Source organism: Beta vulgaris, chromosome 6, assembly GCF_026745355.1.
Source record: "Beta vulgaris subsp. vulgaris cultivar EL10 chromosome 6, EL10.2, whole genome shotgun sequence".
Lineage (NCBI taxonomy): Eukaryota > Viridiplantae > Streptophyta > Magnoliopsida > Caryophyllales > Amaranthaceae > Beta > Beta vulgaris.
The window spans coordinates 18223617-18236680 of NC_079207.1; positions in this window are offsets into that span (position 1 = coordinate 18223617).

The window sequence follows — 13064 nt, forward strand, 5'->3', positions numbered from 1 at the left end:
ATGCCAACACTTTCCGGAGTAGCAAAAGGGTAAATATCCTCAAAAAAACGCACATCTCGAGAAACAAAAAAATCCTTAGTCTCAAGATCAAAGAGACGCCATCCCTTCTTCCCAAAGGGATATCCCACAAAAATACACTTGCGACTCCTTTTTGCAAATCTATCACCATGAGTTTTGAGATTATGAGCAAAGCAAAGGGACCCAAACACCTTAATAGCATCATAGGAAGGGGTATTACCAGTGAGATATTCAAAAGGAGTTTTATTGTTCAATAAGGGAGTAGGAGTTCGATTAATAAGATGAGCTGTGGCAAGTACACATTCCCCCCAAAAAGAAATAGGTAGATGAGCTTCAAAACGCAAAGCACGCCCCACATTCAAAATGTGACGATGTTTACGCTCAACTTTCCCATTTTGTTGAGCAGTATGAACACAAGAGGTTTGAAAAAGAATTCCCGTGGCAACAAAATAATCACGTAGACAATTAAACTCAGTTCCATTATCACTTTGCACAATTTTTATGGTTTGAGAATATTGTCGGTCAGCCATGGCAATAAAGGACATGAACATGCTAAAAACCTCAGATTTATCAACTAACAAATAAAGCCACACAGCTCGAGAATAATCATCCACAATTGTTAAAAAATAACGAGCACCACAAGAAGAGACATGTCTGTAAGGACCCCATAAATCACAATGTACTTTCTCAAAAATACGAGTAGTTTTAGTGTCACTAAGTGGAAATTTATCCCTAGGATGCTGAGCATAGAGACAAATGTCACATCCATTATTAAAACTACCCTTAAGATGACTAACAGGGGGGAGTAACTTTACAACTTTCTCGGAAGGATGTCCCATACGACGATGCCATAAATCAAATGTGGAAGCTATACCAGAAACCGAAACATGGTGAATGGAATCCGAACCGCCAAAGTAATAAACTCCGTCCCGCTTAACTCCCGTTCCAATCAGCTTCATCGACGGGTCCTAAATAAAGCACATATGAGAATCAAATTGGACAGTACAATGCAAAACATCACACAATTGAGAGATAGATAACAAGTTGCAATAAAGATTAGGCACATAGAGCACATGAGTGAGCACAATCGTGCTGGATAGTCGAACGGAGCCGGCTTGAGTGGCAATAACAGAACTACCATTAGGTAGACCAACAGGACAATCAGTGATAGTATGAATATTAAATAACCAAGAAATATCACCCGTAACATGATGCGAAGCCCCGGTATCAAGTATCCAAGAGTAAGTATCAAACTTACCAGTTAAGCGATTGTCGGGAATTTTTACATTACCAAACATTCCCGCAAGAACCTTCCACTGTTCGGCCGAGAAAAGCGATGCAGCAGCAGAACTCGACGATGACTCGGAGGGACTGCCGAGAGCAGCATTGGCACGAGCCGGAGTGCCACGACCACGACCAGTCGATTTGCCTCGACCACGCCCGCCCATGTCATGCCAATGAGGGGGGTAGCCAATGAGTTCGAAGCAAGTGGCAAGGTCATGACCGGTCTTTTTGCAGTGTGTACAGTCCAACTGAGAACGATCAGGCCGATCACCGCGGCCACGGCCACGAGGTGGATCTGCGCGAACGGAAAAACCGACCACTTCCGAAGGCGTTAAGTCAAGAGGCTGTGTAGCAAGACGGTACGAACCCGCTCGTCTTGGATGAGCATTTGATACACACGATCAAGAGAAGGAAGAACTTCAAGAGCAAGAATAGAGGCCCTGGTTTGAGAGTAATAGGGTGAATAGAGACCCATTAAAAACTGATGGACTTGACGATCTTCACGCCGTTTGGCATGACGACTACCGGTATCACACGCCGAACAACATGAGCAAGTTAGGATGGGTTCATGACGATGTAATTCTTCCCATAAAACAAGAAGGGTAGAATAATAAGTAGTGATGGTCATAGTTTTTGTCTGTTCACATTTAGCAAGGGAAGCAAATAATTGATTGATGCGAGGTCCATTGGCAACGGCATACCGAGCCTTAAGAGTAGTCTAGAGACGGTGAGGATCTTTAAACATAGGAAGAGAAAGTTTTACCTCTGGAGTAATTGTATTAGTGATCCAAGAAAGTTGGCCTGCAAGGCCGCCCAATCTGAAGGAGAACAAGGAGAGGCAGGTGAAGTAACACTGCCGTCGAGGAAGCAGAATTTGCGACGGGCTTCAAGCGCCGTTTGGATGTCGGTGGCCCAGTCGTCGTAATTATCGGGACGTAAACGATTTGGAGTGAGAAAGTCTCCGGACCTATCTTGAGGACCAAGATAATAGGGAGAAGTAGGTTCGATTTTTGGTGGTGGTGGTGCAGACTTGTCACCGTCGCCGGGCATGGCGGAAAGGATGAAGGAATCGTAACCTAGGCTGATACCATGATAAGAGGTAATTTAGGTTTTGGAATGATTTGCCTTGCCTTCTCATTAATTTGCACAATTAATATACAAAGTAAAAGTATCCCAATAAAATAGGAAACAAACTATATACAACATATCTTGCCTAAGAAGATAATATTTACATAGATATCGTAACACAATCCCTTCCTAACTGATATATTATACTTACATTACAATAGGATCGGATAATTATGTTTGTATTGTCTGAATCAACTAAATATATATGAAGTAATATAACTCTTCTAAAAGTCTAAATTTTTCGTTCTTAAGTGATAACATGCACAACCCCTTTTGAAAAAGGTGATAACATAATCTAAGGTCTTGCTTGGCACTAGCGTTTTAAATAGCGGATAGAGGTTGGATAAGTTAAAAGCTACTTAAGAAAAATTAAGAGTGTTTGGCAAGGTAGCGATTATGGTAACGGGTAGAAATTAGCGTAGATTATGGGTAGTTTTTGTGAAACGTTACAATAGGTAACGTCTGAAGCACATAAGCTAGTGTTTGCTGCTATTGCATTCATTATGCTCAACTCTTTTTTCTTTTTTTTAATCAATAAATCTATAATAGTATTGTGTAAAATGATTTTAGTTGTACTACTTGGGAGTATTTTGTTAATTCTTTTTCTTTTACAAAAAGGGCTAGCTAAAGATTCATAATAAATTCTATGACCCAAATTTCACAATTATCTAAGTTAATCTAGCTATGATAAACAAGATATAAGCCCTTTTTTTCTATGATTATTAGTATTATTAAAACGTTCAGTTACATATAAATTTCAAATTTTGATTTATATGTAGTTTTTGATGGAGAATATATAGGCGTACAAAATAAGTATATTATTACACAATATACATAGAATATTATATATGCTTTTTTTATAGGAGTGTATGAAATATACTAGTGATTCAAATATGACATCATACATACATTTGACTTTGTATACATACTTCTCCTGATTTTTTAGTTGTTTCATTTCTCCTCAACACATTTTATCAACGCATAATTTATACCTTTAATATCTCTAATTGTACATAAGTAAAAATTATAAAAAATTGATATTTGAAAAGTATATATATATTGAGACGAATCCAAGAAGATCCCACGTGACTATATTTTTTCTTATGAAAAAATAACTAAAGACGGTCAAACTACATAAGATGAATAGTGTAAAAAGTCAATATTAAAAAACTTAAAAAACGGAGGAAGTATGTTTTATAAATGATGACCATTTTGCAAGGGTGAAGGACTATCAAATTTTTAATTATTAAACTAATTAATCAATCAAATTTTTATATTTAATTCTATTGGTAAATGTATGCCCTGTTTTTTTTTGGCAATTCTGACAGTTAATTTTGACAAACACTTATATTTTAAACAGTTACTTTGAACTCTACTAGTTGACCGTTGATAGCTACCTCAACAGCTAAACGCTACTGAAACAGCTAACATCTAATGCAACCGCTAATTTTGCCAAACAAGGCCTAAATATTATATTCCGTTAGAACCTGATCCAAATCCGAGAGATAAATTCTAGACTGGAATTGAGAAAAATGATTTCAGATAGAGGTATATTAAGTATCAAAAATCCAATCTGATCAGACCCATTGTCATTTACAAGTTATATTTTCGAATGCCAATTATAAATTCGAGAGTACGTAAAACTAGAAACACTGAACACAAAATGTTGTTCATTTGCTATTGCCAATAAGAAAAATTGGTCATTTCAAATACAAATGAGCAATAGGATATAACTTTGATTTTGGTGTAGCGATTTTCAGATACACCAAAGAAAATATAATGATACTTGCCCTTGAATGATTTTTTCTCCCTATAAGTCTTTTTCTAATAGTCTCTCTACCTACTACGAATTGTAAATTAGTCATAAATCCCGAAGTTCCTCAATGTCATATAAGCTACTTCATAAGTATATTATTATAGTGTGGCTAGGAATATTGCAGCATTTAAGTTTTGAGGAGATGTGGATCTCTAACTAGCTGATTTATGCATAAAATGACAGTGCACATTCAATGTGAAGGATCCATGACTGACCAAACTATAAGAACTAGGAATACTCATTCTTGGGAAGAAAAAGATCCAAAGGATAAGAGATGATTTCACGTTGAGAAACATAGTCATTAAAGTTTGGACAGCTAGCTCAAACCGATTCTCCTTAATTACATGCTCCTTGATCTCTCTTTATTTCCCTTTTATTTTGTTTAGATATCCTCAAGGCTAATTTTGTTAATATAGGCATAGTTGTATATGAGATGCTATAGTGAGTTCCCCTCAAAAAAAAAAAAAAAAAAAAAAAGATGCTATAGTGAGTTGTGACACCTTCTTATGAGATTATGATGACTTATTTTTTACTTAAGAAATGAATTAAATATAATTGCGTAATATATTAGTATAACGTGATAAGTTAGTGTGAAATGCAGGGCCGGCTATGGGCCTGTGCAAGCAGACCCATAGCACAGGGCCCCGAATTTTGGGGGGCCTCAAACTCTCAGCCCACTTTCACCTTCTGTTTGTATCCGTCAAACTTTTCATCGTAACCTGCTCTTATCTCCCCCTAATTACTCTATAATTCCCAAGATTATATGGAGATTTTCCACATTCCTTTAGTTAATTTTTTAAATTTTCATTAATTGTAGTTAATTTATTATAGAAATTCTCATTTAAGACTCTCATCTCCCTTTTCTCAATTATCTACTGTTTTTCCGTTCAGATTCATTTTTTCTCAATCCTTTGAGAAATCATAAATGGCAGATTATATTCTAATTCTTCCCCAATTTAATTACATGTTAACCGAGATGTTTTTCTCCCTATTCATCAAAAAGTAGAATTTTGGTTTTGATATTTTAATTTGAGACAAAAAAATTACAGAATTTCCTTGGAATTGGACAATTAACTTCTTCTTCTATTGTTCAATAAATCTTTCGTAAAGTCTGGAAAACGTGGGGTTGAGAATTCGGCTTCTTCAATTGGAGGAATTAGGATATGGGGAATTTGGGTATTGGAAAATTGGGCTCCCTGCTTCTTGCCTTCGATTCATGCATTGAAGTTCAACAAAGGTAATTCTATATATTTCCTTTTTTTTATATCTATTTTTATACATAATTCCACTTTTTGTAAATAATTTTTATACATAATTCCACTTTTTGTAAGAAAATATTTAAGTATTTTTTCTAGCTTGATAAGTGTATATTATGATATTAAAGTCTATCTTTAAGTATGTTAAGTACTCAGTTTTTCATTTTACTGGATAAGTGTATCTGTAAAGTATCAAAATATAAACTATTAATATGCTTTCTAATAGTTGCTGAGTTTTTTTTTTCTTCTTTAAAGATTACAATTCAAATAAAGTACTTTGAATATTTGGTGTTTCGCCTTGTAAGAATATAATCGTAGCATTTTGAAAGAAATTTTTATTAGTAAAATTGCACCTCTTTATAGTAGGGCTCAAAATTTAAAATTAGAACAGGGCCTTCAAAATATTCGAGACGGCTCTGGTGAAATGATATCACCCTAAACTTGGTTTAGTTTTTTCTTTGTTCATTTCACCTTGACACCTTCATCCACAATAATATTTGATGCAAATCTAGTTTTAGTTAGAGCGAACTAGTAAGTGGGAAAGAGTTCAAACTAAATCAGACTAGTTTGTTTTTTTGACAACATGAAAACTTACAAAATAAGTGACTAACTAAAAACATAGGGACAAAACATACGTCTACAAAATATAGCTACATCAAGGGCCTGAGTAATGTCGTTCTTGTGAACCGTTATGATACGACACCAAATAAACGTCCCTGGAAGTTGTCGAATGGCAGAAAGTGTATGACATAGAAATATCCGAAGTTGTAGGGGTTTGAAGAAGTCGAACCAACATATCTGAAGTCGTATAGATCATGATGCTAGATAGCGACACAAACTTGACCCAAGAAAATGCTATAAAACAGGGCTGAGCTTCAATCTGGAGTGTTGAGGAGGCGTAAAGTATTTGGCCTTCACTATTGGACGCATAATTACCCTAGAAAGTAACAATCCATGTTGCACCTCGGCCCCTTGTTTCGTATACTTGTCCCTTGAACCATCAATGCAAAATGTAGCAGCCATATCATGCATTGATGGTTCATGGGACAAGTAAATCTCGGGGGCGGCACACCTCGCGACTCCAAAATAGAATTAAGTAAGGGCACTTGGGAAAAGATCAAATGATGATGAGTTCTAAGCTGAAGATGTTGTTAGAGGACCTCAATTGTCGCTCGTATGCATCTGAAGACTTGTGCATTCCTTGAGGTCCAAATAGACCAAAGCGTACTAACATACGACATTACTTTATTGCTATTACAACCCTCATTATCGACTAAGCGTAAAACCTTTTGCATAAACCATTCCGCAAGCGGGATTTGAGAGCTTACTGGATCATTGTTAACCATATTGTGAATATTCCAGGCTTCTAAAGCAAGAGGACAAGATTGGAAAAGATGATGACAACTCACTACTTCATCTAAATAGATGGGCCAATTGTCTGATATTCCAATCCCACAACGAAATAGGTTCTCTTTAATCCTAAGCTATTATGCCAAAGTTTCTATAAAAAAAGCTTTCCTTTAGGCATGATGTTCAAACTCCAAATAATGTGGTAAAACTGCGACTAAGTTGGAGTTGTCATGTTGCATATATCATTTTGTTGTTGTTTCTAAAGCAATGTGTACACTGATTTGGTGAAAAAATCAATAGACCTCGTGAAAGGCCAATATAGAATATCCAGAGTAGTTGAATTACTCGGGAGTTCCAGACTTAGAATTTGGCAAGCGCTAGGTGAGATAAAAAGCCTTTAAACCTCGCGTATATCCCACTGCAACCCTGATTATGTGGCAGAATCAGATATTGAACCTTTAACTTAGAGGCCCCGCGAAGATATATATCATCTCGCATGATTGGAGTTTGACCATTCACCCACTTATTGGTTGACTTCCCTCCCTGCTTGCCAGTAGGGGTGTAAATTATTTGGTTAAAAATCGAAAATCGAACCAAACCAAACCGAATTAATAATTTGGTTTTTTTTTTCAAAAATTCGGTTGGTTGGATTAGAAAATTTTCATTTTTTCGGTTTCGGTTTGGTTCACTTTTTATTTTATAAAATCGAAAAAACCTAACCAAACTGCAAATTGCCTATCCTATATGGGTTCTGATGTTTTTATCAATTATCTTTAGTTTTAGTACTTTAGTTTTAGTACTTTAGTTTTAAGCTTTAGTTGTGATTTGAAGTAATTCTTCTATGTTTGATGATTTGAAAATTGATAATTTTCGTATTATTTGTAAGATTTGGAAATTATTTTTTTTGCATCATATAAGACTTTCGGTTTTTTTGTTTGGTTTTGATTTTTAAATTTCGGTTTGGTTTGGTTTGGGATGAATTTTTGTTTGGATTTAGACTTGAAATATGAAAACCGGATTTATTTTGGTTCGGTTTTTGCCCGGCCAAAAATGAAACCGAAAATCGAACTTACACCTCTACTTGCCAAAACCCTCATTCTCCCCAAGAAATATTATGGCTTTAGGGAGCATGAATATAAGAATGCTGCGAAAAAGACTTATGAACCTGTGAGATGGGAAGTTGAGAGTGTTGTTGTAGTCGCCAAGCCTTTTTTCAATAAAGTTTTCTTAAATATTCCGACACTTCGGAGGCCTAAGTCTCCTAAACCCCGGGGTGACTGAATAACTTCCCGCTTCCGTCAATTAATTTTCTTATCTTATGAATTATTTACCCAAAAAACCATGCAAGCATACCATCAATTTTATTAATTATAGTATTGCGAAACACAGCCAGCTGATGCATAATAGAAGCAATTAGGATAGAATTGATGATGATCATCCTGGTCGGTTGAAATAGAGCTCGATTATGCCATTGAGATATTTTTTTGGAAATCTTGTCAAGTAACGGAGTGAAATGTTGTACTTTGGGGTCTTGAATATCCACCTGTGTTCTAAGTTACATTCCGAGAGAATCATGAGATTCCATCCTTAAATTTCCTTAAAATGTTATTGTTGTTCTCGTGAACATTGGGGCTGAACTTAACAAAAGATTTTTATAGATTAAGAATTTCGCCAGAGATATTACAGAATCGTTGAATGATGTCCTTTATATTAGTACAAGCAGTCTTTGTACCCCGGAAGAAGAAAAGTGAATCATCTACAAAGAACAAATGAGAGAGAGTTAGGCCATGCTTCCGAATAGTAATGTCATGAAATTGTCGTATATCTATTGCCGGAGACGACATTCACGATAAAATATCCATACAAAGGAGAAATAAATAAGGAGAAAGAGGATCTCCCTGTCTCAGCCCACTTTGGGGAATGAAAGGTGCAGTGTTTGTTCCATTAATCAGAATTCTACATGAAATCGTGGAGATACACTATTAAACTATTTGGACCCATTTTGCTGGAAACCCATATGTTGTAAGAACCTTGAGTATAAAGACTCAGGTGACTCGATCGTACGCTTTATTTATATCAATCTTAAGAGCAGCCAGATGACGCGACCCTGGTCTTTGTTTGTTGATCACATGCAATAATTCAATGTGAAAAATAGACATATGAGGCTAAGTATGTCGATCCAACCTAATTAAGTTCTAGATAATTGATGATGTAACCCACAAAAGGGAAGAACTACTTCGGGAAATAAAAGCAAGAACATAATGATCAAGAATGACAGAGCGTGCCTTTGTTAAATGAGAAATTACCCAATTTCTACTGTTTAATTTCAAAATATCAAATTTGTATAATTTTGCAACAATTCGTTGAAGATATTTATAATTGAAGTTATGCATTGACAAGCGTGAAAACTCAATCATTGTAATAGATTAAGAATGGAGGAAGTATATTCTAGTTACACCTTTAAAAATGATCAATCATGTCTATTTGGGTCGTGTAGTTTTGGGATAAGGTTATTTTCAAGTTAGGTCATTTTCAATCACGAGTCGAATGTACTTGATCATGACCTTGAGTATTGTTTGTTGATCACATGCAATAATTCAATGTGAAAAAATAGATATATGAGGCTAAGTATGTCGATCCAACCTAATTAAGTTCTAGATAATTTATGATGTAACCCACAAAAGGGAAGAACTACTTCGGGAAATAAAAGCAAGAACATAATGATCAAGAATGACAGAGCGTGCCTTTGTTAATTGAGAAATTACCCAATTTCTACTATTTAATTTCAAAATATCAAATTTGTATAATTTTGCAACAATTCGTTGAAGATATTTATAATTGAAGTTATGCATTGACAAGCGTGAAAACTCAATCATTGCAATAGATTAAGAATGGAGGAAGTATATTCTAGTTACACCTTTAAAAATGATCAATCATGTCTATTTGGGTCGTGTAGTTTTGGGATAAGGTTATTTTCAAGTTAGGTCATTTTCAATCACGAGTTGAATGTACTTGATCATGACTTTGACTATTCGGTTACTGTAACACCCTCATGTTTGTTCAGGATCCCACTAGTAGATATTGTCCTCTTTTGTACCTAACCCACAAGGATTTGCTTTGATGTAGGACCGAAGTTCTACCCAAAAGATCTCTACTAGGTTGAGGTGTCCACCTCTTAATAAAGAAGGTTTATTTCTCCTCAACTTCCGATGAGGGATAGGACTTCGGTCTATTGCTCCCTCCATCCCAAAAATATCTGAACATATATTGTGATATGTAGTTTAAGATGATAAGTTGTAATATGGTTTTCATATACTATATTTTCTTTCGAAGTAGATGTGATAGGAGTTAGTGGGTTAATTTTGAATTAAAGAAATAAAAAGTTAGGTACTTTTTATTTTTTACTTTAATTCTTTTTGGGGACCCTTATTGGGAACCCCGTAGTAAGAAGCATTTTCCTAACAGGACACTCATTCAGAGGCTCAACAAGCACCCCAAACCCCCTCTCCCCACAACATTGAAATTAGCTTCCACCAAGATTTGAATCTTGGGCTCCCGTATGGGAGATAGGAAGCGATACCATTGGACTCATTGGTCATTGGTAATTACGTATTTTTTTATTGATAGAGATATAAAATGGGCTAAATAGTTGCTAAAAAACTAATATAATAATAGAACCATACCAAATAGAAGTGTCCAAACTAATCTACAAACATAAAAGAAAATTGTTCAAACTATTATGAGACGAATGGAGTAATATTATCACATTACGAGTAAATGAGGATAATGCTAATTCAAAAGAAACATAAAATTCACCCTAATTGACATTAAGGCCACAAAGTAGATACAACTTCTTTTTGCCTCAATTTCATGTTACAAGATATTATAGTAAAATTATTGGATTTTTAAGATAAAATTGGGACACTCAACAGTCTGGTTGGTCTATATGTCTGGTTGGGTTTGCAAATTCGTTTCAGGTCGAGTCAAAATTTGTCATATTTATTTTGAGTCTATTTATAAGGAAACGGTCTCACGTTAAAATTAACGTGAGACTAGCTTGTCATGCTGAAATACGCGCGTGCATCAAACCAGCAGCGGAACCAATTAAGTAGTTGGACATATTAGTTATGCTAACCTTAAATTGCTTCTGGATGAATTAGTCATGCGGTGAAGTACATTATTTAAGCGTTGAATTATATTAGTTAAGCGTTGAAATATATTCGTTATATCATAGAAATCAGATTATAACGCATATTACTAATAACTAAAAACCATAATTATTAACCTTACAAATATTGCCATTTGTCTAGAACCATAGCTATAACTAATTATATGAAAACTATAACTAATAACGTTAAACAATTACTAGTAACTAAAACCCATAACTATTAACCTTACAAATATACCAATTTATCCAAAATCATAACTATAACTAATAACATTAACGCTATGACTAATAACCTATAAACAATTACTAATAACTAAAAACCATAACTATTAACCTTACAGATATAACTATTTACCCAGTTGCTTAGCTATTTACCTGAAAACGATAACTAATCACCAGAAAATCATAACTACTGACTTGAAAAATTGTAACTTTCTACCTAAAAGTTGTAACTCATAAAAAGAGATTTATTAGAGTTTAGACCCATTGATAGAGGGAAATAAAGAGCTTTGAGGAATTCTCATCATCAAGATTGAAGAACTCGCTGGAAAAGGACGTCACATAGTTGAAAGTTTCATATATATGTTCAAAAAAGAAAAGAAAGAAAAAGAAAGAGATGTAGCTTCAGAAAGAGATGAAAGTTGGGTGGAGGAAAGGGAAATAACAGTGTAGAGGAGAGAGATATACGACTTGATAGAAGAGAGGGACATAGGAGATAAAAATTAGAGTTGGCAGAGGAGAGAAAATATAAATTGGGGGAAAATGAGATGGTTTTACTAGCATAACTAATAGGTCAAAGCGCTTAACTAATATAATTCAATCTTAACTAATATACTTCAGCGCTTAACTAAGTCATCCAGAAGCAATTTAAGGTCATGATAATTAATAGGTTCAAGCGCTTAACTAATACTACTGATATGATGCACGCACGTGATGTCAGCATGACATTAGCTAGTCTCATGTTAACACTTAACACTAATGTGAGACCGTCTTTTATACGAATTTGTGTTTAATTACAATCTCGAATGAAGATAATAGTGTTTCTCCTTGCATCAAGCTTGAATAAAAATTGATGTATTAGGCGTCTATACATATATCACAATAATAGTGTAAAATATAATTTTGACAAATAAAATACTCCTAGCTGATATTGACTTAATTGGTCTCAAGGCATAATAGCGAATATCATTGATAGATACAAATGTTAAAAGATACTTTCAGTAAAGGACATAGTGTCTTTTTATCATCTTTGTACATTAAAAAAAAATAGGACTTCTCTTTGGGATAAGGCAAATCTAGGCCCTAGTTTTCCAAATATTTTAAAGCAATTGTTATCAACTTATAAGTTTTCTACGATATACAAGATGCTAAAAAATACATGATTGGCATATTGATCACTGTAATTGAATGTGAGTTGTGCCCTTCTTTTCGAAACAGAGAACTTCTTTTTCCTTTTCGAAACTTTAGGTTGGATAGGGAAACCATACTCCACAGTCCACAACTTTGGCTTTCCTTTACAAGATCGCCTTTAAAATTTCTACTTAATACTTTCGGTAACATTTACTTCTATCAACAATCATGTTCAAAAGAGTGGATATCGTCTACCTTTTGCTTGGTTTAAAAATTCATATAAATTTTATATATACATGAATTAAATCTTCCATTAAATTTATGAAAATTGAAAAATGTTATTTGGTTATTCATAAGAGGAAATTGAACTTCCTATAAATTTCTACTTACCTAGGACGAAATAGTAAGCTATTTCCCTCATTTTGTAGCTTGTAGGAAGTAAAAGTTCAACTTCCCCCATTTTTTTTTTGTAAATATTTTGTCAACCAAAACAAGTCCATCTAACACTTCATAGCAAATAAAATTTCATATGATTTTCTTGGCTAACCAAACCAATAGTTGGTAAAGTTTTGTGAGGGTGATACCCAAAACTTGGACCTAAATTCCAGTATATCACTACGAATAGTCGTAACTTAAAAGAAAAAGAACAATCACATTCGGAATATCTATTGCGGAACTATATAACAATCCGTCA